The sequence below is a fragment of the Canis lupus genome, chromosome 17 (genome assembly GCF_003254725.2).
Source record: "Canis lupus dingo isolate Sandy chromosome 17, ASM325472v2, whole genome shotgun sequence".
NCBI classification, from domain to species: domain Eukaryota; kingdom Metazoa; phylum Chordata; class Mammalia; order Carnivora; family Canidae; genus Canis; species Canis lupus.
The window spans coordinates 53,796,235-53,822,740 of record NC_064259.1 but is presented as its reverse complement, the minus strand read 5'-3'; the positions used below and the strand labels follow the sequence as shown (position 1 = coordinate 53,822,740).

Here is a 26,506-nt window from a genome sequence, read left to right as displayed (position 1 = left end):
GTTCCATCTCTTCTGGGCATATGATTGTTGCCACTTGCTGTCCCCATAATGGCAGCATGGGCTGGTGCCCCTCCACTGCTAGATGTGGGGGTAGCTCCGATCTGGGGGGCGGGGGACACAGACTGGGGCTTGGGATGTTTCAGGGTCACTCTTTGTCCATCATCTGCAGGTCAGACCTGTTGACAGGTCTCTGGGCAACTGGAGTTTTCTTTCTCTTACTGATTACTTTCTCCTTTGAGTTTCTTTCCTGAGCCCTGCAGAGAGGGGTTCATGCAATAGAAGTTGAGCTGAACGAGGAAGAGATAAATAAACTCAAAGGAGCACCCTGGAAACAGGCCCATGGATCAGCTAGGGAATGGCACTGCGAGTGGCACCTCTGCCTTTCTGGGGACATCTTTGTGATGAGCCGCCAGCTCCATGGGACCCTGTACAGCCCTGTCTGAATGAACCTGTTGGATGACCCCAGGATGAGAGCTGAGGATCATGTACTCTGTGCATGACTTGAGCAAGCCACTTTCTCCCTTTACCTGAGAAATGAAATAATAATGTCTACACTGCCCTCCCTCACTGGGGATCGTTGTGTGGATTAAATGAGCAAAGTACTTGGGAGTACTTGGTGGACCATAAGTCATCGTAGCCATTCATTCATTCATTCACTTACACACTCCCTCAATAAATATTTGCTGAGCACTCACCATGCACCAGACACTGAGTTTAGCCCAATGGGAGTGTATGATGGAGGGCATTGTACCAACAGAAGTGGTTTCTGATCTCAGGAAGCCCACGGTCCGGGGGTGGGGGGGAACGGTTTTCAGTGAAGCACACTATGGTGAAGCGTGGTTTCCACGGGCCACTCTGGCACAGGAACGGGTCACATGACACATTTTGTTGCTGTTGTAACCTAGCCACTGGTTCTCAAATTTTGAATTGCAAGAGTCACCTGGGCCGCATCCCCAGGGAGTCTGATTTCCTAGGTCTCAAATTTCCCTTCCAGAAATTTACACTTTTAACATGCTCCTCTGCCTCACTGTCCAAGTGATTCTCATGCAACTGACCTGTGGCCAAATTTTAAGCCAGAGTGACCTAAGGTTAGTGCAGGGCCTTAATTAGAGACTGGTGCCTCCTGAAGTCTCAATGACCGTTCCTGCGTTTTTTTAGCTAATTCTGCTCCAGACCATTCCTGAAGCTTGTTGGATGAGCCACTGGATTTTCTTCTTTGCTTAAGCTACTTTGCATTGGGTTTCCATCACTTAAAAACAAACCCGCTCCTGCCTAATTCAGGTCCCTCTGATCTCTGTGAGCTGCCCTCATGATGTCTGCCGGCTCTGCGGTAAATACAGGCTGGGCAGGGGTGAAGTCATGATTTACTGTTTGAAATAACAGCGTCATTACTATCCCAAGCCTTGCACCCTCCTCCCCAGTCATAGCCCCCGCATTCATCTGCAACCCGTACGGTGCACCAAACATGAATGCCAGCAACCAGTCTCGAAATACAAATTTCTGACCAAACAACACTGGTATTTACGACCATGGCTAAATAAAATGATTTGGGTTGGATGATTACTTTGTATCACCAAGCCACACAGCGTGGGAACCGGGTGTTTGCATCCTGGAGTCACACCATCTAGATTCAGGTCCTGGCCTTGCTGGCTCTGTGATGGAGGACTAGAGTCACCTCACTTCTCAGAGCCTCGATTTTTCCATATACAAAATGAGCACAATGGACAGGACTTACCTCATCGAGCGGTTGCAAGGACTAAATGCACCATTGTGCATAAAGAACTGAGAATGGGTTCTGGCACACGATCAGGGCTCAATAAATACTACCTCTTATTATGTGGGTTTAAATATGCTTACGGTAGCAGTCCCTCCAGAGGGTTTCCCCAGCTTGATCACCTTTTATCCACATTTGAAAATCTTGTTCGTGACTGCTCTTCCCTTTCCCCCATAACGAAGACAGTTTTTCCATTTAAATCTACCATTTACCTCTTGTCTCCTAGGGCTTTGGCCTCTTTCACTTCTCCCTAATTTACCAATTCAGTGCCCTCTCTTTTCATGAGCTCCCGAGTCTCTGTGATGCCCCTTCCCTAACTTCAAGACTCTGCTTTGAGCCTCTGTCACTGTGTATGTCTGCAGAGACCCCAGGGAAGCTCCAGACACACTGTGCCCCCAGTGCCTGGCGCACACCATCTTGACAGCTAAAGCTATGTGCCCAGCACCAGCTAGCTGATTACAGAACACATGCCATTTGGACCTGGTCCCTGAACTCTGCATCCCTCACTTGTAAATTGAGGATAAGAACACCTACTTAATTAGATTGCTGGAAAAATTGAAGGTGATGATAGGTACAAAGTCCAGATTAATGCTTAATAGCATTTAATATTATAATTACTATGATTATCTTCAAGTAAATAGAAGAGAAAAGAAAACAAATGAAAGATCTATAATTTCACACATACATGCATCCTGTTTTGTCTGCAGATTCTAGAAGGTGAGGTCAGAACTCGGCCAACAAAACTGACCACAGTCCACCGGCACCAGTTTGGAATGATGAGGACCTCACTCATGTGCCCTGACCAGAAGAACCTGTTACTGGTCACTACCATCGCGACCCTTTTTCTCCATCACTTTTGTTGTCGTTGTTTAGTTTCTGTATCATTTATTTCTGCTCTAGTATTTATTAGCTTGTTCCATAATGTTAACTCAGTCTGTCTGTCTGTTTCTCTGGTAAAATACACACAACACTGAAATTATCCTTAGCCATTTGTAAGCATATAGCTCAGTTGTGTTAACTGCATTCACATGGTTGTGACATCAATCAAGAGAACTCTTTTCATCCTGCAAAACTAAAGCTCTGTATCAATTAAGCCATTCCCTATTCTTTCCCGCCCCAGCCCCTGCTAACCACCATTCTACTTGACTGATCAAGGTACATCCTATAAGGGGAATCATACAATATTTGTCTTTTTGTAACTGGCGTATTGCTTGACATATGTCCTCTACATTTATCTTTGCTGTATCATGTGTCAGAATTTCTTTCCTTTTTATATTCCATTGTATGCATATGCCACATTTTGTTTATCCATTCATCATCAACATTTGGATTACTTCTACCTTTTGACTGTCATGACTACTGCTACTATGAATATGGGTGTACAAATCTTTCAAGACCCTGATTTCAGGGGCACCTGGGTGGCTCAGTGCTTGAGCATCTGCCTGTAGCTCAGGTTGTGATCCTGGGGTCCTGGGATTGAGTCTCACATCGAGCTCCCCACAGGGAGCCTGCTTCTTCCTCTGCCTGTGTCTCTGCCTTTTTCTTTGTGTCTCTCATGAAAAAATAAATAAAATCTTTTTTTAAAGAAGACCCTGATTTCAATTCTTTTGGGTATACAGGTATGCCCCACTTTTTCAAACTTCATATTAGGCCACTTGGTTTTTACAAAAGACCTACATTAGTACCTGTTTTTTGCTAACCCAAAGAAATCCAAAGAGGATTTTTGCTTTTCTTTGAATGACTTTTATTTATTTATATTTATTTATTTTTAAACTATTTTATTTATTTATTTATTTATTTATTTATTTATTTATTTGGGGGGGGCATAAGCAGGAGGAAGGGCAGAGGGAGAAGCAGACTTCCTGCTAGAGAGTCCAACGTGGGGTTTGATCCCAGGACCCTGGGATTATGACCTGAGCTGAAGAAAGACACTTAACCAACTGAACCACCCAGGTGCTCCAAGCATTTTTACTTTTTTTAAAAAAAGATTTTATTTATTCATTCATGAGAGACACACAGAGAGGCAGAGACACAGGCAGACGGAGAAGCAGGCTCTCTGCAAGGAGCCTGATGTGGGACTCAATCCCAGTACCCTGGGATCACAACCCGAGCCAAAGCCAGATGCTCAACCACTGAGCTACCTAGGCATCCCAGATGTTTGCTTTTATGAAAAAAGGTAAAGAGGAATAAAAGCATTCAGTGTTTGTTTTACAATAAGCCTTTATAGACAGACGCAGGTGACCTGCAAGGAGCAGGGGTGGCCCCTTGGAGCTCCTTCCCCGGGAACTACATTCAGTATCTCAGCATCAAGCTGCCATAGCCTTGAGCTGTGTCCATGAGCATCTGTGATTTGTTTTGATTTATTTTGTGCATTGTTAGCAAGATGTATCTGAAGTCATCAGAGGAGCCTAAGAGAGGTTACTTTTTGGATCTGGGAATTCTACAAAATTTTCCATATAAATTAATGGTAACTACCTCTTTGCTTTCTGCCATTTCAGCTTAAGAAAGTTTTTATAGGAACACATCTTTCGGGTAGCGGGGAAACATGCATACCGAGAAGCAGAATTGCCGGGTCATACAGTAATTCTATGCTGAATGTTCTGATGAACTGCCATGCCATTTTCCATGATGTCTGTACACTTCACGTTTTCACCAACTGTGCACACAGGTTCCAATGTCTCCACATCCTCGTCAATACTTCTTTCCTGCTTTTCTGAGGAAGCCCTCCTTGTGGGTGTGAGGTAATCCATAACTCTGTTTTATCCCTGGCCTCAGGGATTCTCTGACCCAGGACAGGCCTCAGAGGCAGACTTTCCAACACCCCCTAAGGGAAGTGGGCCGAGTTCTAACAGAGGGAGCACGGGCACCCTCCATTTAATCACTCATCAGAATTACCCTAAAATACGAGTGCTTTCACTGCACAGTTGAGAAAACAAACTCAGAATGGTAAAGCCATCTGCCCAAGAGCACACAGCTAGAAAACTGGTATTTGAACTGGGCCCCACAACATGCAGGTGTGGACAAATTACTGTGTACATCAATACCCACACTGTACTCCCTGAGTCCAAGGTGAGAACACTCCCTGTCTGATTCTCTTGAAGCAATACAACCCTTGGCTTCTGCTCTGCTGCCCCTCCCTCAGCCGCTCAGGGGCCTGCTAGGCTAGGGGAAGAGAAAACAAAGCAGACCGCATTTATTATTTAACCACACGCCTAGGTGCACCTGCTGTGGCATTGTATGCTGTTCACGATTCCAGTAAAGTAGGTAGCAGTTCCAAGCATTAGAAGATTTACAGGAGTTTCCTTCCATTCCAAAACTCAGAGAGGGAGAGGCAAGAGTCAACCAGCTGGGGTCCCTTTAAGTAAGGGAGAGAATCATTAAAAAATGCATTGGGCTTGGCTTGGCCTGATCTATGTGCAAACAGCAGCAGTTTCAAGCTCTTTCCCCTGGCAGTAGCTGGGCGGAGCCCCTGTTTGGTACAGAGGGACGAAGTGGGAGGTAAGGCACGGTAAGGCTACCCTGGATCCCAGCCGGAGAGGACTGGTCCTGCCTGACCGAGGCTTGCAGAGGCAGCCAGCCTGTTTTACTTGAAGTCCTTGTCCTAGCACAGGTATCTTAACTGCCCCCTGAGGGATTACTAGTCAATGGAGACACAGCCCTAGTAGAAAGAGGTGGAAACCTTTTAAAGGTGAGCAGAACATGTACTCCAGTGTTCACCTCAGAACCACAGGCCGGTAATACTTGACTGTCCCTTGCCTGTTATGCTCTCAAGGGACTTCAGAAGTGACTTCCATACTATGATCTGGTCATGGAGAAGCCAGAGGGCAGTCCAGTGAGAGGTATGCCCTCAAGGAAGACTATGAGAGAGGCCAAGAAGTGCTTGCAACCCCAGCTCCCAACAGCAACATGGAGCGTGGGAGGGATGGGGGTCAGGGATTGGGATGGGGGAGATGGGCAGCAAAGGAGAGCCTGAGGCTTTGACTGGAAGAGAACCCAACGAACCGTTATTGGTGAGGTCCATAGCCAACATGGCTTGCACAAAAATTGTGCAGATATGACAACCCATGGACTGGAAAATGACATGGTGGAAATGCAGAACTGTGTTGGGGATGTAGAGAAGTTTGTCATGAGACTGCACAAGAGAAATGACAGGATGTGTGTTGGTTATGAAGGGGTTAAAAGTATGAGAAGGGACTGGGCATAGCTCTGACTGAGCAATAAAATATCTATTAAAATCTACTCTGTGCAGGGCTCATGGGAATTTTAAAAGTGAGTGTAACCCTCAAGGATGTACAAAAAAGTCCTTTCTCCATATTCAGAGCTGTGTATGAGGGGTGTGTGTGTGTGTGTGTGTTTGGCAGAGAGCTCAGACTCTGGCCTCAGAGAGCTTGGGTTCAAGTCCAGTCTCACACTTACATTGTGAGCTTGTGCAAATGGCTTACCTCCAGCCGGTCTCAAATTTTAGTCCGTAAAATGGAGTGTAGCAGTCTTTGTTGTAAAGCACTGGACACACTTGTACACCACACACTACTTGGCCTAGAGTGCACACTCAGGAAAAGTTGGCTATTGTTAATTAATTAATTTCAAACCAGGGCTAATAAAAAAAAAAAAAAACAGAGGAACACCTACCATGTACAAGACTCTGGGCCAGATTACATCTATGAATTCATAACATTTAGTCCTTATGACTACTAGCCTGGCAGCTCTTATCCGCATTACAAATGAGAAAGGGCATCCCAGCAAGAGGGCTGGCCTTGCCACTGCACCAAGATCGAAATGAACTGCTGGGGAAATGACCATGGATGCATCCCTTTGAACTGGCTTAGAGTCAACATTTGCTTGAGGAAGTATAGTAAGAGCCATACTTCAGAATTTATCATTCCTCAGCTGGTTAAATGGGGTAGAATGGGATTGCTCTCTTAAGTCAAGTGGCTTCCTCCATCTCGTTCACAACCCAAATTTCCTCAGATGTGCTTTCTGCTGCATTCTACAGAGGCTCCCCAGCTCACCCAGCACCTCCAGGGGTTCTGTGGGAGGCAACGAACACCAGGGGTTAATGCAGAGGGGAAGGAGTAGGAGGCAGGGCCATGGTATGAGAGCAACCCTTCGTGTAAGAATTAGCTCTCGAAAAGCAGAGCCAGATGGACCAAAGGAAGAGAGAAAAAGGCATAAGCATCTCACTTTCAAGATGTTTTCACACAGGCTTGGGCTTCTTCATGTTCATCTATGGTTTCAGACTTGCTGAATCAATAGGATCTCCATCCTGGAAAGCCCATAAGGGCCAATTGGTCCAGCCGCACCATACAACTGGTGGCAGGTGACTCGCCCAGTGCCACACACACAGCGAACTGGCACCAAAGTCCAGACGAAAACCTTAGTTTCCTCATTCCCAGGGCAGTGCTATTTCCATCTCCTCATCTGGCTTCCACATTGCTCATTTTCCAGTTCTCTCCTGTAAGACTTTTGTCCCTGGCCCCAGAGTGACAGGCCCTTTGGACAGGAGCCAAGGGTTCAAGGGGCAGCAGGGGAGATTGCACCCTGGGGGATGGGCCACCCTGCAAGTTGGTTTTGTGCCACTTCAACGAGACCAAATGGAATCAGAGCATTAACATGTTGAGTGTGCCTCTGTGCTGTCTAAACCAGCCCTGAGTACTAACCAGGAAGCTTAGAGGGAGCTAAAAATAACTGGCTAATCACCACCAGGAAGAATTAACAAGGACTCGGAAGAAAGGAAAATGTCTTAATATTCCATCTCCTTACAGCTGGGCTCTAGCTGTGGCAAGTCCCCTCCTGGCTTCTGTAGGGCAGGTAATTAGGCAATAAGGAAGCTCCTGCTCTTAGGGGCACTGGGAGGGAGCCTGCCCCAGCCTGTAGGAGGATAAACGGATCAGGGTTATTTGGGGTGAGGTGTGGGAAAACAATGAACACAGAAGAAATGCAATGCAACAGGAGGCAGGTTTGGAAGAATCAAACTGTTGTACAGTTTACACCCCTTCTCTTTCGAGAAAGCGACATCCTTAATCAAAGGGAAACATCATTATATACTGCCTCGCAGACCCTCTGAAAGGCTTCCCTGAAGCCTTTCTGAAAGCACCTGGTTCAGCACTGGAGTGCCCTAGATATGGTACCACATTGAATTGAGGTCTTCCCAGCAAAATTACCTTCTTTGAGCAAGGACCAATGTGAACCCACAATAAATCAAATGCTGTGATGGAGAACCAGGAGGGCCTGACTAGAATGATTTGTTCATAGAACCTGAAAGAGTAGGAATAGGGAACAATTACTGCAATTTGGAATTCGGAGAGGTCAGTTCAAAAGAAATTTAAAAAAAGAAATATCATTTTGTAGAGGACAGGGTAATACTTGAAGAGCTTACTTCCTCCAAAAGATTTAATGGATTTAAGTAAATAAATAAAAATCGGTTTAAGAGGTTCATGAACACACATTCTTTTCAAGTGTACATGAAACATTCTCCAGGATAGATCACATGTGAGGCCAGAAAACCAGTCTCAGTAAATTTAAGAAAAGTGAAATCCTATCAAGCATCTTTTCCAAACACAATGGTATGGAACGAGAAATCAATTGCAAGAAAAAGCTGGAATAAACCCATATACATAGAAGCTAAACAACATGCTACTAAACAATCAGTGTAGCAACAAAGAAACCAAGGATTACAAAAAAAAAAAAAAAAAAGTACATGGAGACAAAAGAAAATAAAAACACCATGGTCCAAATCTTTGGGACACAACAAAAGCAGATCTAAGAGGAAAGTTTATAGTGATACAGATCTAACTCAAGAAACAATAAAAATCTCAAATAAACAATGCAACCTTACACCTAAAGGGACTAGAAAAAGAAGAGCAAACAAAACTCAATGCTAGTAGAAGGAAGGAAATAATAATAACCAGAGCAGAAATAAATAGAGAAAAAAATGGAAAAGATCAGTGAAACTAAGCTGTTTTTTTGAAAGGATAAATAAAACTGATAAGCCTTTAGTCAGATTCAAGAGAAAAAGAAAGAGGACTCAAATAAATAAATCAGAAATGACACCATAGAAGTATAAAGAATTATAACCAAATACTGTGGAAAAATTATGTCAATAAATTGACATCAAGTCCTAGAAATATACAATCTTCCAAAGATGAATTAGGAAGAAATAGAAAATTTGAACTAGTATTGATTACTAGTAACAACATCGAATTGATAATCAAAACAAATAAAAGTCCAGGACCAAATAGCTTCACAGGTTAATTCAACCACTTAAGAAAGAGTTAATACCTATTCTCAAACTATTCCAAAACATTAAAGCAGAAGGAGAGCTTCCAAATTCATTCTATGAGGATAGTATTACCCTGATACCAAAACCAGAAAAAGATACAAGAAGGACTGCAGACCAATATCCCTGATGAACAAAAATGCTAAAATCCTCAAGAAAAATTTAGTTAACTGAATTTGATAATACATTAAAAGAATCATTCACTGGGTACCTGGGTGGCTCGGTGGTTGAGCATCTGCCTTTGGCTCAGGTCATGATCCCAGGGTCCTGGGATTAGTTCCTAATCAGGCAACCTGCGGGGAACCTGCTTCTCTCTCTGCCTTTGTTTCTGCCCCTCTCTCTCTCTCTGTGTGTCTCTCCTGAATAAATAAATAAATAATCTTTAAAAAAAAGCATTCACCACAATTAAGTAGGATTTATTCCAGGGCTGCAAGGGTGGTATATTCACAAATCAACCAATGTGATATATCACATTAAAATGAAAAAGAATAGAAACCATATGATCATCTTTTTTTTTTTTTAATTTTTTTTTTTATTTATTTATGATAGTCACAGAGAGAGAGAAAGAGAGGCAGAGACACAGGCAGAGGGAGAAGCAGGCTCCATGCACCAGGAGCCCGATGTGGGATTCGATCCCGGGTCTCCAGGATCGCGCCCTGGGCCAAAGGCAGGCGCCAAACCGCTGCGCCACCCAGGGATCCCCATATGATCATCTTGATACGGAAAAAGCATTTGACAGAATACAACATCCATTTATGGTAAAAAAAAAAAAAAACTCTCAACAATGTGGAGTTAGAGGAAATATACTTTAACATGATAAAGGACATAAATGAAAAAATTCATAGTTAACGTCATCCCCAATGGGGAAAAACTAAAAGCTGTTTCTCTAAAGTCAAGAACAAGACAAGGATGGCCGCTCTCACCATTTTTATTCACCATAATACTGAAAGTCCTAGCCACAGCAGTCACACAAGAAAAAGAATAGACATCCAAATTGGTAAGAAATAAATAAAACTTTCACTATTTGCAGATGACATGATACTACACATAGAAGGTCCTAAAGACTAAATCAAAAAACTTTTAGAACCAATAAATGAATTCACTAAATGTACAGAATGCAAAATCATATCTAAAACAATCTGTTGTGCTTCTATAGACTAATAATGAAACAACAGGAGGAGAAATTAAGAAAACAGTCCCATTTACAATTGCACCAAAAAGAATAAAATACCTAGGAATAAATTTAACCAAGGAAGTGAGAGACTTATATTCTGAAAACTATAAGATACAGATGAAAGAAATTGAAGATGACATAAACAAATGGAAAGATATACTGTGCTCATAGATTGGAAGAATTAATGCTGTTAAAATGTCCATACTATTCAAAGCAATCTATGGATTCAGTGCAATCTCTATCAAAATACCAATAGCATTTTTCATAGAACTAGAGTAAGTAATCCTAAAATTTGTATAGAATCGCAAAAGACCTTGAAAAGCCAACGCAGTCTTGAGAAAGAACAAAGCCAAACATATTACAATCCTAGATTTTGAGATTTACCACAAAGCTGTGGTAATCAAAACAGTACGATACTAGCACAAAAACAGACACATAGATCAACGGGATCGGATAGAGAGCTCAGAAATAAACCTGCACTTATATGGTCAATTAATCTGTGAGAAAGAAGACAAGATTATACAATGGGGGGAGGACAGTCTTAATAAACAGTATCGTGAAAACTGGACCACTTTCTTGTGCCATACACAAAAATAAACTTAAAATGGATTAAAGACCTAAATGTGAGACAGGAATCCATAAACCTCCTAAAAGAAAACATAGGCAGTAATTTCTTGGACATCACCCTTAGCAACATATTTACAGATATATCTCCTCAGGCAGAGAAAACAAAAGCAAAATTAAGCTATTGAGACTATACCAAAATAAAAGGCTTTTGCACAGCAAAGGAAATGACCAACAAAACAAAGGCAACCTACTGAATGGGTGAAGATATTTGCATATCACATATCTGATATGGGTTAAAATCCAAAATATATAAAGAACTTATACAGCCCAACACCAAAAAAAAAAAAAAAGATTTAAAAATGGCCAATGAACATATGAAAAGATATTCAACATCACTCATCATCAGAGAAATGCAACTCAAAGCCACAATGACATATCGTTTCATACCTGTCAGAAAGGTTAGTATCAAAAACACAAGAAATTACAAGTGTTGGCAAGGATGTGGAGAGAAGGGAACCCTCATGCGCTGCTGATGAAAATGTAAATTGGTGCAGTTACTATGGAAAGCAGTATAGAGGTTCTACAAAAAATTAAAAGTAGAAATGCCATATAAATCAGTGATTCCACTACTGGGTATTTACCCAAAGGAAATGATAACACTGGTTTGAAAAGATGCACTCCTAAGTTTATTACAGAATTATTTATAAATAGCCAAGGTATGGAAGAAACCCAAGCATCCATTGACAGATGAATGGATAAAGAATATGTGGTGTATCTTGAATATATATACACACACACACACCATGGAATATTATTCAACCATGAAAAAGAATGAATCTTGCCATTTGCCATTTGCAACAACATGAATGGGCCTAGGGGGTATTGTGCTACGTGAAATAAGTCAGAAAGACAAGTACCAGGTGGTTTTACTTTTATGTGGGATCTAAAAAATAAAACAAATGAACCAACAAACAGATTCTCAAATTCAGAGAACAAACTGGTTGGTTGCCAGAGGGGACGTGGGTGGTGGGGTGGGAAAAATAGGTGAAGAGGATTAAAAAAATTATAAATGACAAGTACATTATTAAAAAGAGCTGCAGTGAGGAGCTGTTTGGTAGCACACCCAGACCACTGGATTCACTACTATTGGCAACATGCTCATGATGCTTCCCCAGTCCATGTGCTTGGCGCAGGCAGGTATTGTGCCTGCTGGGAGTAAAAATAAGAGGAAGAGCAATGTGAAAAAAGAATGTGGATTAGAAAAAAAGAAGAAGAATGGTGGACTTTGGTTGTGGAAGATGGGTTCAAGTCCTACTCCACCAATTTTTAGCTGGATCTTAGCTTGACTCAGACAGCTATGTTTAACTTGATTCTCCAGGTCTTTATTTTCTCACCTGCAGATAAGGATGATATAGGAGTATCATTTTCTCTGTAAGGAGAATCAAACCACCTCACCAATGTGAAAACACTTCATCCTAAAGTGCAACACAGATATGAATAACTGTTAAGCTCTGGAAAGAGACAGACATGAATCAGCCCAATCTTTCTGATGCACAGATTAAGACAAAGAAGTATTCAACTGCTCAGCACCTGCACCTGTTTCCCAAGGCAGTCGTTCTTGATTAGGTGAGTCTCATCATCCTACTTCTTCTGCTGTTTGTCCTGGTGTGGGGTTCTAGTGGCTGCATCCACCACTGCCATTGCCTTGGGGGAAGGGTACTATTGGTGAGTTGCAAGGGGGCCAATTTCTGGAAATCATAAAGTCTCTGTGTTGGCTTCCCACAGCCAGAGGGGCGCCATCCTGCTGCCTGAGTCACACTGTGGTCCCCAGGGAGGAGAGAACAGTCTTCACTGAGACGGGAAGACTTCAGAGGATCCTGCATGGGATGCTAGGGAAAGGCAAATCAGGAGTTTCAAAAAATCCATTGGTCTGATGTTGTTCCCACTTCAAACCAGTAGATTTTTATTGTATTATTATTTTTTTTTTTTTTTACTTTGGGGGCTCTTTGTCTGATATTACTTAAAACTTCTAAACAGCAAGATGGTTTTGAAAGAAGAAAGAATAAAATTTAGAAAACTGAGTTAAAATGGCAGCTGTGCCACTTATTGGTTACATGACATTATCAAGTCATTGAACTGCTATGAGCTTCATCTGGTAAAGAGGAGAGAGGCTTGCCCTGCTGCCTCACAGGGCTGCTATGGGAGTCATTTGTGAAAAAAGTATAAGAAACAAAGTTATAAACTGGATTATCTCATCAAATGTGAACTTAAGTCATTTGAACTGTTAGGTAGATGATTCTCAGTAATAACTTGCATTAGAATAGCACTTGATTTGGTCATTTATTAAGGTATAAATTGATGAATGTGTCCTTTATAATGTACAGTTGTGAGACTTTTTAAAAAAAGATTTTATTTGATAGAGTGAGAGAGAAAGAGCAAAAGCAGGGAGAGTGGCAGCAGTGGGAGAGGGAAAAGCAGACTCCCTGCTGAGAAGAGAGCCCGATGCAGGGCTCCATCCCAGGACCCTGAGATCATGACCCGAGCTGAAGGAAAACACTTAGCCAACTGAGCCACGCAGGCACCCCTAGTTGTGAGTTTTGACAAACACATCCAGTTGTGTAAGCACCAGCACACGGAAGATATAGAACAGTCCTACCACCGCCATTCCCTGACGCTTCTTTGTGGTCAAGGGTTCTTCACATCCCCAAGAGGTGGCAATCACTGCTTCAATCACCCCCTGGCAATTACTGATCTGTTTTTTGCCCCTACATGTTTTACTTTTTTCCAGAATGTCATACAAATGGAATAACACAACATGAAGCCTTTGGAGTCAGGCTTCTTTCACTTATCATAATGCACTGAGATTTACCTGGCTTATTTCCTATATTCAGTAACTCATTTCTTTTTATTGCTGAGAAAGTATCATTTCATTCCATGGGTGTATGTCATAGTTTCTTCATCTTTTTGGATTTTTTCCACAGTTAAACCACTATTAACATTTGTATACAGATTTTTGTGTGAACATAACTTTTTATTTGTCTTGGGCAAATACCTAGGAGTGGGATTGCTACATCATATGGTAGGTGTTTGTCTAACTGTATGACATTGACAGAGACTGGTTTTTGTTGTTGTTGTTTTGTTTTGTTTCTCTGGGTTTTGGGGGGTTGTTTTTGTTGTTGTTAGAGAGGGAGAGGGAGAGCGAGGGGGGTACAGAAGGAGAGGGAGAGGGAGAAAGTTAAGCAGACTCTACACCCAACACAGAGCCTGACATGGGGCTCGATCTCACAACCCTGAGATCATGACCTGAGTCGAAATCAAGAGTTGGATACTTAGCTGACTGAGTCATCCAGGCGCCCCCGACAGACTGTTTTCTTAAGTGGCTATGGAATTTTGCATTCTAGCACAGCACTTTAAAAAAAAAAAAACCTTTAAAAAATATTCCTCTCAGCCCTCATGTACCCCATTTCATTTTATCCCCCACGTAGCTCTGTGTAATAAAGAGGGTAAATCACTACCCTTGTGTAACAGGTGTAACAGAGATGTGAGGGCTGAGGGGAGAAATCACTATGGCAGAGGTTGCTACAGTCTCCAGTAGATCTCCTCTCCCCTTCTTCCTTTTAGGGACCACTCTCCTGCTTCCTGCTGAGTTTTGGCTGAGCAGGTGGTACCCATCAAGAAACTACATTCCCCAGCTTCCCTTGCATCTAAGAGGTCATGTGACTAGACTCTGGCCAGTGGGATATGAGCAGGGATCATATGTGCAAACTCCAATTCTGGAAGGCTGAATTTACTCCCTCTTTGCCTTCTCTTTTCCCTTTTCTGCTGGCTGGAATGCAGCTGTGGACTTGTGGCTGAAGATGGGACAAAAATGGAAGAAACCCAGGTGCTTGATTGAGGTTATGGAACAGGGCTGACCCCAACAGGCAGGGGCCACTCAGACTGTTAATGTGTCCCTTCCTTCCCCCATGGTAGTTTTGGGTTCTCTTTGTCATCACAGCGTGGTGTTTATCCTAGCTACTACAGTCACATGTCAGGTAAGTGGGAGCATGTTACATTGGTCCGCTCCGCCTCTTCCATCTGGTATAGAAAATTAAGAAGAAAATCAACCTGCTGAAAGCAAGATATTATCCTCTGAGGATCACCTCTTCTGATTTTCCAGACCCCTGAGGAGCTGAGTCTGCTGCTACATGAGAAACATTTATTTTGTTCATGGAGGACTTCATGTGAACAGCAAGAAATGAAGTAGTTAGAGACAGGATGGTAACTGAAAGACTCTGGAGGTCCAACTAAGGCAGTTGGACTTCATGGATTAAGCAAGAGGTGGAAAACACTTGCAGAGGGAACCAAGAAGATAGAATCATGTCTGGCAGTTGTGTAGTGAGAAGATTGGAAGGGAAGAGTCCAGGATAGGAGGCCCTCTTGGGAGGAGACATGAGGACTTTTGGAATGTACAGGCAGAGGTTGGGCAGCTGCCAGCACATCATGTGGGGAGAAAAGAAGCCAACGATGAAGGGGAAGCATATGGGGTGGACTTAGGCTACAGGAAAACTGAAACAGATTGCTGAGGAACCCTCTCCCAGGGCCACCTGCAGTACTCACCCCTGTCTACTCCCTTTCCTGCATTCCTAGCTAGGACCTCTTCACTTGTTGGCAACACCTTGTTTGTTTAGTCTTCAAATCATGTGTCAAGAGCCAAATAGGCCTGGCTTATCCTCCACAGTAACACAACATGCCCAGTCCAGAACCCTGAATCCCAGAGCAGCAGGTGAAGGAGGTGGGGAAGGCTTTGATGCCATAGGTAACAGGGAGCCACTGTAGGTTTTGGAGGAAGGGCATATCTTATTGAAAATAACACTGGAGCCAATAGTGTAAGCCCCACCAACAACGGATAATCCTACACAGAAAGTGATTAGACTTATTCAGGTTATTAATTAATTCGATTCGTCTAGGACCTAAATGTAGTCTTGAAGATGGGATATAAAGCTGCTTGGGGTCTATGGACAAAGGTCAGTGATAAAGAATAATGTATTTAAGAAGAGAAGGGGGCACAGGGATTAACTTCTATGCCCTTATTTTGAATTACATAATTTTAGAACACAATGGGATCTTCAAAAGCATGAAAGGCTGAAGATAAGGACAAATGGAAGAGTCTCGACTGAAAGGACCAACTCTACCACCAACTTGCTCTGTGGCCTTACACCAGTCATTTACCTTCTCTGAGCTCCAGAGGGGCCAACCATACCTGATGATCCCTACAGCTGCTAACTTTTTCACCACGTAGTACAATTCAATAGCACCTACACCAAATGTGAACGTGTCACCTATATCATTGATGGTGAGTTAGTGGGCTTGCAAATAAGAAAGAAAAATGCACCAATTTGTGGATCTACGTTTCTCAAACAAGCTACACATGCCCCCAAGAGCGTCAGTGGTGCCCCAAGGGGTATAAGGAGCCACAGGGCGAACAAGGAATGTTTTCCTGAGATTTCAATTATATTTGCCAGTCAGTGGTTTCAAATATATTTATATAATATTCAAAATAAATATATCATGGAGAAGAATATAATACTCTAATATGTTTTAAAAAATAGAACATAAAACTTCAAAAAATTCTGAGCATAAGGAGAGCTGTTTGGAACTGTGTGTCTCTCTCTGTGCATGCTGAAGGAGATGGGATAAGGTTATAAAAGCAAGACAAAATGGAAAGAGGAGGGTGAAAACCAGAGAGGCAGGAGAGAGCCTGAAGGAAGGGAGTGAGAAAATGAGAACCAGCACAGGTTTGACGTTACTGCAGTCATAGGAAGCACACAGCCATTAATGAGAGAAGCCTTGGGTTCAACTTCCACATCTGCCGTTGCTGGGATTGGAGCTGGCTTGGGAGACCACCAGGATCTATAAGCTCTAGAGATTTTCTTTTTTTTCTCAAGTTCAAGGTTACTTCTTCCTCCCCTCTGGGCCCTTTTGTATACAGTAGTGTTTATTACCTTGGCAGAAAGAAACATTAGCTGTTCTTCAAAATGTCTTTCTGCTCATGGAGCCCGGCCCTGCTATTTACCCTGTAAGGTGCTTTCACCAGGGAAATCAGCCTTGGTTGCAAGTCTGCAGGCCTCTGGGAAGTGTAATTTGCTAAAGGAGTTCAAATAAATACACCACCCAGAGCAGAGCCGTGCCCAAGGTTGAAAAGAATCCACCTGCCAAATGGCCCGGCTCCTCCCAAGTGGCAGTGAAACAGAAAAGCCCCAACAATAGGAGGAACAGAGAGCTTTGCCCCAGCATTTAGAGGCTTGTGGAAAGACAGACTCTCCTTTTATGTTGTTATTCAGCAGCTGATGGGGAGGGAAAGGCCAAGCAGGGCCTTCTGAACCTGGCTTCCGGTTTGTCGCTGGCATATCCTGGCTGCGGCCCCAGGCAAGCAAGTAGGCAGGGCAGGGGCACTTGGGCGGTCCTGGCCCTGGAGTCAGCATCCCTCCACTAGTGTCCAGTGACTCTCTAGAGCACATTTCCCAGAGCCTTTTCTGTGCAGGCACGAGGCTGGGGCCTGGAACACAAATACACATAAGAATCCTCAGTTGCCCTTGAGAAGGTCGCAGGGTGGAGCAGACACACAACCAGTAATTTTGGCACAGAGTGATGAGTTTCACATGAAGGGAAGTCAGGAAACTGTGAGGAGCACCTGTGCCCACATTCACACCAGTGTGAATGGAACGTTGCAGGTTGGAGGGATCCCAAGGGAAAACAAGAAGACCTGAGTCACCCAAGGGTGGGATGTGATGTCATAGTTGTGACAACTGAGCTACACAGTTTACTTTCTTCTCAATGTCTCCTTCTACTCTGACCTTTGGGCAAAAGACACAGATTGAAAGCAGGGGAAGGGTAGGAGGGAAGAGTTCTTCTCCAGGCCTTGGATCTGAGCCCCTGGTTACCAATACAGCAGGGCCTTTGTCACAGAGGACAGTGCCCTCAGGAGCTCAGAGGGGCAGCTGACTGTGTGGCAGAAGGTGAGGGACCACACAGGGTTCCACAGCAGAGGTGGGGGCAGAGCGTTGGCAGAGGCCCACAGTTCCATGGAAGGCCTAGAGGGCATTCTCGCTTCCTTCTCGACTTCCAGCCAACCAACAAAGTGGAAAATTATTTACTTTCCCTCCCTCCCTCATTGCTTTTTTTCTCAAACATATTGGTGGTTTTATATCTTCTGGGTGTAGCAGAGTTGGAACATTCTGTCTTGGCAAGACATTCCTTCTTAGAGATCATTCAGAAAGAACTGCCCTTTCTGGCTTAGAGCAAACTGAGCTTCAGGTAGACACTATTACTGTCCAGGTGCTTTCTAGTGGCTACTGTCTTTGGAGGGAAGCTGGACCACAGAAAATTAGCGAGGAATCTGTAGTTGCTGATCCTGCAGGAGGCAGGCAAGGGACTTGACAAGACTGGCTAAGATAGAGTTATTTGCAGGTTCTTATTGAAAGCTAATTGCACACATCAGATTTCTACATGCAGGAGTGTGAAAGCATAGACATAACGCTTCATCAAAATGGAGAAAAAAATGCAACAGTGGGCATGTCATTTATCTTCATTTCTCTTCTTTCTGGGTGTTATCATAGGACTCCCATGCCCAGGAGAAAGGGACTAGATCCCAGAGGATGAGGCTTAAAACCCATCAGTGGTTCCCTCCAACTTCCAAAATAAATTTCAACTCCCCCACTCCCCTACTTCCCCTTGATTCCCCCCACCGTCAGCATTGCCTTATAGTCTGCTACTCATTTCCAACAGGGAAAAATGGTATCCAAAACCAAGCAGCAAGCAAACTGTATTTTGCATCTCTGTGGCCCAAATGTAACAAATCGTCAGGGACTACTGTTTAAAATGAGAACTTAAACCCCACTTTGACCTTGCCCTCACTCCCATGCTTCTGCTCATCCTCCTAGTTGACTATATTTCCTGATTACCTGTCAGTTGGCTGGGAATATATGGTTTTGCTATTCCAAATGCAGAGAGCAATGAATCCGTATCATTTGCTTCTTAAATGTGCCAGGTCTTTTTTTTCCTCCCCCTCTTTTGATGGATAGTCAGCACTTGTAGCATCTTAGATTGTCCTGCTACAACTGCCCTTTGGTATTACTATTAACCTTAAAAATAAAACTGCCAGTTATTTTACCAGAAAAATAGGTTTATTCAGGAATAGCAGAAAATTGCAATCTGGAACATGCAAACCATGTCAAAACCATAGGCAAGTCCAGAGAACAGAGGAGAGGAATGCTTTTTTATAGAGGAAAGTGGGGAGTTGGGAGCGATTGTTATAAGTAAAAAGTCCATTGGAGTAAACTAGGAGTTTGAAGTGTAGTGGCTTCTCATTGGCTGAGTTGTGACAATCTCTTATTGGCTGGGCTGTTGCCAGGCAAGGAGAAAATCTTCCTCCTGCTAGGGTAATAAAGTAAGCTTCTTTCTGTTGGGAATGCAAATACTCTCTTCCTGTTGGGTCTGCACCTGACTGGGAACGGCAGAGGATGAGATTGCCCCTTTCTGGCTTCCTGACTCTATTTTCTTTTCTTTTTTTTATTTTTTAGGTTGATATTTATTTATTCATGAAAGACACACACAGAGAGAGAGAGAGCAGTGACATAGGCAGAGAGAAGCATGCTCTCTGTGAGGAGCCTGATGTGGGACTCAATCCCAGGACTCCAGGATCACAACTAAAGGCAAAGGCAGACCCTTAACCATAGAGCCACTCAAGTACCCCTTGACTCCATTTTAAATAAGGTTTCCTTCAATCACTTTCACACAGTCAATATGCACTTGATAATGTTATGACCTTAGGAAATGATGGTGCAATCTTTCCCCTTTAAAACCTGACTACTTATGTAAGACACTTTCTCCTAACTATATATCCCTTCTCTGAAACAGCACACTCTTTTGTCACCTTGCTGGTTTCTTTGCTACCAAGATAATAAACTTTGACATATGCTCAAGATCAATTTGTCTAAGACATTTAATATTTTGACATCACCCTGCTCTCAGGGCCCAACTAACTGCAAAGGTTTTCTCAGCCTCCTTCTCCCCAAGCATTTCCAGATGCATAGAGGACAGGTAAGTCTCTAGTCCCTGCCCCCTTGCCCCATGCCCACTCCATCCTTTCTTTTCTAAGAGTCTTCTTATGTCTGTTTGCTTTTCAGGACTCAGCTCAAAGCTATCTCTTTCTGAGAAGCCCTTCCTGAGTCATTCCCATTCTCACTCTCCCACAGTTCCTCTCGCCACACCAGGTTAGGGGCTCCTCTGTGCTCCTGTGATCACATTGTTTACATCCATAGCAACACTATAACAAAAAAAAAAAAAAACAATTTTTAAAACTTGCCTAAATTTATAACCTAATCATGAAGCACAGGAAAAATATTTTTAGTTCACATTGATTTGAGAGCTTATTGTGCACCAGGTACCATTCTAAGAGCTTTCTACAAATGATCTTATTACAGTTTTGGAACAGCCCTGTAGTAGACACTCCTGCTGCATACCAAACAATCAGTTCCCTTCTTTATGGCTGACAGAGCTCTAATTTTATTCGGATGCCTACAATTCAAAGAAAGCTATAACCCACTACTGTGGGTTGAAACCAACTACTGTGATCCTATTTCTCTTAGAGTGATTGGTTTCAGTATGGACATGTGAAAAAAATTCTAGTCGGTGAGATATGAAAAGAAGTCTAACGAGTGGGGAGGTGCTTCTCAACAGTTTCTAGATGCCAGAAACTTTAGCAATCATTTTACAATTAGCAGGGGAATTAGCCTCGGAATAAGGAGACAGAGAACGTCAGAACCAAGAAATGGAAAATAATTATGTCTTTGATAGTGTCACTGATTACTGAGGTAACCACTCCAGAAATATCAGGACTTTTTTTTTATGTGATGAAATATAGTTTATTTATTGTTTAAATTGAATTACTTGTAGTCAAAAGCATCTTAATCATTGTGAAATCCTTTAGAATGTCCTGTTATTATTTCCATTTTACAAATGAGATAATTGCAGCTCAAAGATGTTAAGATTAACTGCTTATAAAAAGTTAACCTGCCCCTAGGACTTTCTTCTCTGCTACATGTATTTTATTTTGCCCATAATGAAAACAACTGATTGACTAAACTGTTCCAGAGATGTTAGTATTCATTAATCAAGAAGTAAATGAAGGTCAGACTCACAATCTTACTTGCTTACACCAAGTTCCATCTCCATCCCGTGCCCAGTGTAACTGCCCCTCTCAGTCATCCTTGCATCAGTCCCAGTCCAGTGGACTCCCTCCCCTAGAAGACTGGCCCACCACTCTGCCAACCCTACATTTCCTGACTTGGGAGTTCTGCAGAACTTTGGTTCTGGTGGTGGTGGTGACAGGTCTCATTTCACAAACAAACTAAAGCACACCTAGTTAAAATGCATCATATTCAGGCCAGGGACTGAACACTTCCCTCAATAGGCAAAGAGAGCTTCCACAGATGACTGGCCTGGAGGATAAAGTGGCCAGGACATAATAGTAGAACATAAGCAGCACACATTGGAGCACTCCCTGAAGTGCCAAGCCTGGGGAGCAGGGGGCACTACATGGCATGGCACTAAAGGACTTCTTCTTTGCAAGGCCATTACCCTCAAGAACAAGAGACATAGCTGACTTTCCTAACAGAGAGAAACAGGCACAGAAACTTAGGCAAAATGCAAAGACAGAGAAATGTATCCCAAATGAAAGAACAAGACAAGACCATGGCCAGAGATCTCAGTGAAACCGTTGCAAGTAACATGCCTGACTGAGAATTTAAAATAATAATTATAAGGATACTCACTGGATTTGAGAAAAAAGTGGAAGACATGAATGAGACTCTTACCACAGAAATAAGGAATAACACAGCAGAGATAAAGAGCTCAATGAATGAAATAAGAAACACACTCGATAGAATGAACAGCAGGCTACAAGAAGCAGAGAAACAAATTAATGACCTAGAAGACAGAGTAATGGAAAGTAATCATGCTGAACAAAAGAGAGAACAAAAGAATTACACCAAATGAGCCTAGACTAGGGAAATCACTGACTCCATCAAATGTAATAATGTTCGACATTATAGGAGTCCCAGAAGGAGAAGAGAGAAAAAGGGGCAGAAAATTTATTTGAAGAAATAACAGTGGAAAACTTCCCCAATCTAGGGAAGGAAACAGATATCCAGATCCAGGAGGCACTGAGAACTCCCATCAAAACCAACAAAAGCAGATCCACACCAAAACATACTGTAATTAAATTGGCAAAATATAATGATAAAGAAAAATACAATTTTAAAAGCAGCAAGACAAAAGATGACAGTAACTTATAAGAAAAACCCATAAGGCTAGCAGGGGGGTTCTCAACAGAAACCTTTCAAGCTAGAAGGGAGTGTGGTATGTTCAAAGTGCTGAATGGGAAAAATCTGCAGCCAAAAAACCCTATCCAACAAGGCTATCATTCAGAATAGAAAGAGAGATAAAGAGTTTCTTAGGCAATCAAAAACTAAAAGAGTGCATGATCATGAAACCAGCCCTGCAAGAAATATTAAAGGGGAGTCTTGAGTAAAAAAGAGATCAAAAGTGACAGTATAAAGGTAGGAAACACAAAACCAGTAAAAATGAATATTTCTGTAAAAATCAGTCAAGGAACTCACAAAATGATATAAAATATAACAACATATACCTAACACATGGGGAAGAGACAAGTAAAGAATAGGTTCAAACTACAAACCTAATGGTAACTACAAATCAAAACCCACTAATAAACATATAAAGAATAAAGAGAAACAAATCCAAATATATGACTAAAGAAAATCAGCAAACCATGAAAGAGACAAAAACAAGAGTCAGAGAAAATCTTCAGAAACAACCACAAAACAAATAATAAAAGGACAGTAAGTACATATCTATTACTTTGAATATAAATGGACTAAACATTCCAATCAAAAGACATAGGGTGACAGGATATACCAAAAAAAAAAAACACACAAAACAAACAAACAAAAAATAAAACAAAACAAAACAAACAAACAAAAAACAAGACCCATTCACATGCTGCCTACAAGAGACTCATTTTAGCCCTAAAGACATCTGCAGATTGAAAGTGAAGGGATGGAGAAACATCTATCACACAAATAGATGTCAAAAGAAAGCTTGAGCAGCAATACTTATATTGAACAAAGTAGATTTTTTTGTGTGGGGTGGAACATCAGTCAGGGGTGGAGAGGCAGAGAAAAAGGGAGAGAGAGAATTTTAAGCAGGTTTCACATCCAGCACAGAACCCAACATGAGGCTCAATCTGATGACCCTGAGATCATGACTTCAGAGCCAAAATCAAGAGTTAGATGCTCAACTGACTGAGCCGCAAACACAGTAGATTTTAAAACAAAGACTGTAAAAGAGAAAAAAGTATGCCACTACATAATAATAAGGGGGACAATCCAACAAAAAGATACAATAATTGTAAATGATTATGCATCCAAGTACATAAAACAGTTAATAACAAACAAAGAAACTAATCAATAATAATACAATAATAGTAGGGGACTTTCACACCCACTTACATCGATGGGTAGATCATCTAAATGGAAAATCAACATGGGAACAGTGGCTTTGAATGACACACTGGAAGAGATGGATTTAACAAATATATTCAGAACATTCCATCCTAAAACAAGAGAATACCCATTCTTTTCAAGTGCACATGGAACTGTCTCCAGAATGGATAACATGTAAGACCACAAAACAAGCCTCAAAAATTCAAAAAGATCAAAGTCACACCATGCATCTTTTCTGAACTCAATGCTATGAAACTAGAAATCAACCACAAGAAAAAATCTGGGAAGACCACAAACACATGGAAATTAAATAACATGCTACTAAACAATGAATGGGTCAATCAGGAAATCAAAGAAGAAATTTAAAAAGTACATGGAAATGACTGAAAATTAAAACACACGAGTCCAAAACTTTGGGATGCAGCAAAAGTGGTACAAAGAGGGAAGTTTACAGCAATACAGACCTACCTCAAGAAACAAGAAAAACCTCAAATAAACAACCTAACCTTATACCTAAAGGAACTGGAAAAAAATAAACCTAAAACCACCAGAAGGAAGGAAAGAATAAAGATTAGAACAGAAATAAATGATATAGAAACTGAAAAAACAATAGAAACAGATCAATGAAACCAGGAGCTGGTTCTTTGAAAAAAATCAATAAAACGGATAAACCTCTATCCAGATTTATCCAAAAGAAAGAAGAAAGGACCCAAATAAATAAAATCCAAATGACAGAGGAGAAATAACAACTAACACCACAAAAATACACACAATTATAAGAGAATATTATGAAAAAACAAATGCAAACAACTTCGACAGCCTGAAAGAAATGGAAATTTTTCTATAAACATATAAACTACTAAAACTGAGGCAGGAAGAAATAGAAAACTTGAACAGACTGATAACCACCAAAAAATTGAATCAATAATCTTAACTCCCAACAAACAAGTCCAGGACCAGATGGCTTCACAGGCAAATTCTACCAAATATTTAAAGAAGGTTAATACCTATTCTTCTCCAACTATTCCAAAAAATAGAAGAGAAAGGAAAAGTTACCATTCATTCTACTAGGCCAGCTCTCCTTGGTACCAAAACCAGTTAAAGACACCACAAAAAGAGAACTACAGGCCAATATCCCTGGTGAAAATGGATGCAAAAATCCTCAACAAAATACTAACAAACCGAATGTAACAATACATTAAAAAAAATCATTCACCATGAGCAAGTGGGATTTATTCCTGGGTATCAAGGGTAGTTCAATATTCACAAATCAATCAACATGATACATCACATCAATAAGAGAAAAGATAAGAACCATATGATCATTTCAGTAGACACGGAAAAAGCATTTGACAAAGTATAATGTCTGTTCGTGATTAAAAAAAAAAAAAAAAACCCTCAACAAAGTAAGGGTATAGCAAACATACCTCAACATCATAGAGGACATATACAAAAGACCCATAGTTAATATCATCCTCAATAGGGAAAAACTGAGAGCTTTTCCTCTCTGGTCAGGAACAAGACAGGGATGTCCACTCTCACCACTGTTATGCAACACAGTACTGGAAGTCCTAGTCTCAGCAATCAGACAATAAAAAGAAATAAAGGGCATCCAAATCAGCAAGGAAGATGTCAATCTTTCACGGTTTGCATGTCATTTGCAGATGACATGATACTAGGTAAACCCTAAAGACTCCACCCAAAACCTGCTAGAACTGATAAACCAATTCAGTAAAGTTGCAGGATACAAGATCAGTGCATAGAAACCTGTTGCGGGAGGAGCGCGGGGGCCAGGGTAGTGCGGCCTGGGGTGCCAGCGGGCAGTGGAGCCTCGGCCTATGTGACTGGGTGGCGCCGGCGCAACCTCCGTCTGGAGAGGATTCAAGATGACCAACGAGGAACCTCTTCCCAAAAAGGTTCGACTGAGTGAAACAAACTTCAAAGTCATGGCACGAGATGAGTTCATTCTAAGGTGGAAACAATATGAAGCATATGTCCAAGCCTTGGGGGGCAAGTACACAGATCTTAATTCTAATGATGTAACTGGGTTAAGGGAGTCTGAAGAAAAACTAAAGCAACAAGAGTCTGCCCGCAGGGAAAACATCCTTGTAGTGCGACTAGCAACCAAGGAGCAAGAGATGCAAGAGTGTACTACTCAAATCCAGTACCTCAAGCAAGTCCAGCAGCCTAGCGTTGCCCAACTGAGATCAACAATGGTAGACCCACGATCAACTTGTTTTTCCTAAAAATGAAAGGTGAACTGGAACAGACTAAAGACAAACTGGAACAAGCCCAAAATGAACTGGGTGCCTGGAAGTTTATGCCTGATAGGTAAACAAATCATACTCCCCAGTCAAGACTTCCCTGACAGTCCCACTACGAGAAAGCTGTGGTGGGACAGCCAAGTACTTGTTTCCACACCAAGACTCAGACTTTCTGAGCAAAAAAAAAAAAAAAAAAAAAAAAAAAAAAAAGAGCCACATTCTTATACTATCCAGCTGGTAATGGTTAATGTAAAACTTACCAGATGAACCTTGTGTTTCAGCTTTTTTTTCTTCCCCCTCCCCTTGCTTCAGAGGCCTGATGGCGTTGGACTATTCCACAGAAGTGGCCACCTTCGAAAAATTCCCCTTCTAGAATATGTAGACACTTGAGAAATGTTTCTGTTTAAAGAAAATAGAGGGAGAAACAGAAGTCTTAAGTCTGTGGCGCACTGTGTCTTCAGACAGTTTGGAGGAATGAAAACCTAGAGATTTAAAATCATGAATTGAACGTGTAAAATTCCAGTAAAATGCATCACTCTTAACCTTGAGCACAGTGACTTAGAGACACTGTATCTCAAGTTTGCCAATAAGACTGTGGACTTCGTGATTGTTGTTGAACTTCTGGGTCAAAACTCAAATGAGGTGAATTTTGCCCTTAAAGGGTTTATTTGCAAATAACCAATTTAATAGTCACGAGAGAATCAAATAATAGATGTCAGGACAAGTAGTTCATATGTTTAACCGTTTAGTTGGGGATCTATATTACTTGATTGAGCCTTAAATCAATGTGGTTTTAATCAATGGTTTGTTCTTTGAATGGTTGCTAATGCTGTAGATAATCTTACTGAGGACTGTACAAACAAACATAAAGGTGTGGTATCAAACTTC

At 41.8% G+C, this 26,506-nt stretch overlaps 1 long non-coding RNA gene and 1 pseudogene across 4 annotated transcripts in view; one reads left to right on the top strand and one right to left on the bottom strand.

Annotated features, from left to right (window-relative positions):
- The window catches only part of LOC112664145 (uncharacterized), a 66,338-nt gene extending 40,232 nt beyond the window's left edge, over nt 1–26,106 (bottom strand). For 2 of the 4 annotated variants that reach the window (XR_007403104.1, XR_007403105.1), the window contains exon 1: nt 25,879–26,105. This is a non-coding gene — a long non-coding RNA (uncharacterized LOC112664145). Of the gene's footprint in view, nt 1–25,878 lie in introns of all 4 variants that reach the window. The other 2 variants (XR_007403106.1, XR_007403103.1) reach the window with 2 other exon arrangements.
- LOC112664144 (pre-mRNA-splicing regulator WTAP-like) lies at nt 25,208–26,073 on the top strand (annotated as a pseudogene).
- Nucleotides 26,107–26,506: the final 400 nt, after the last annotated feature.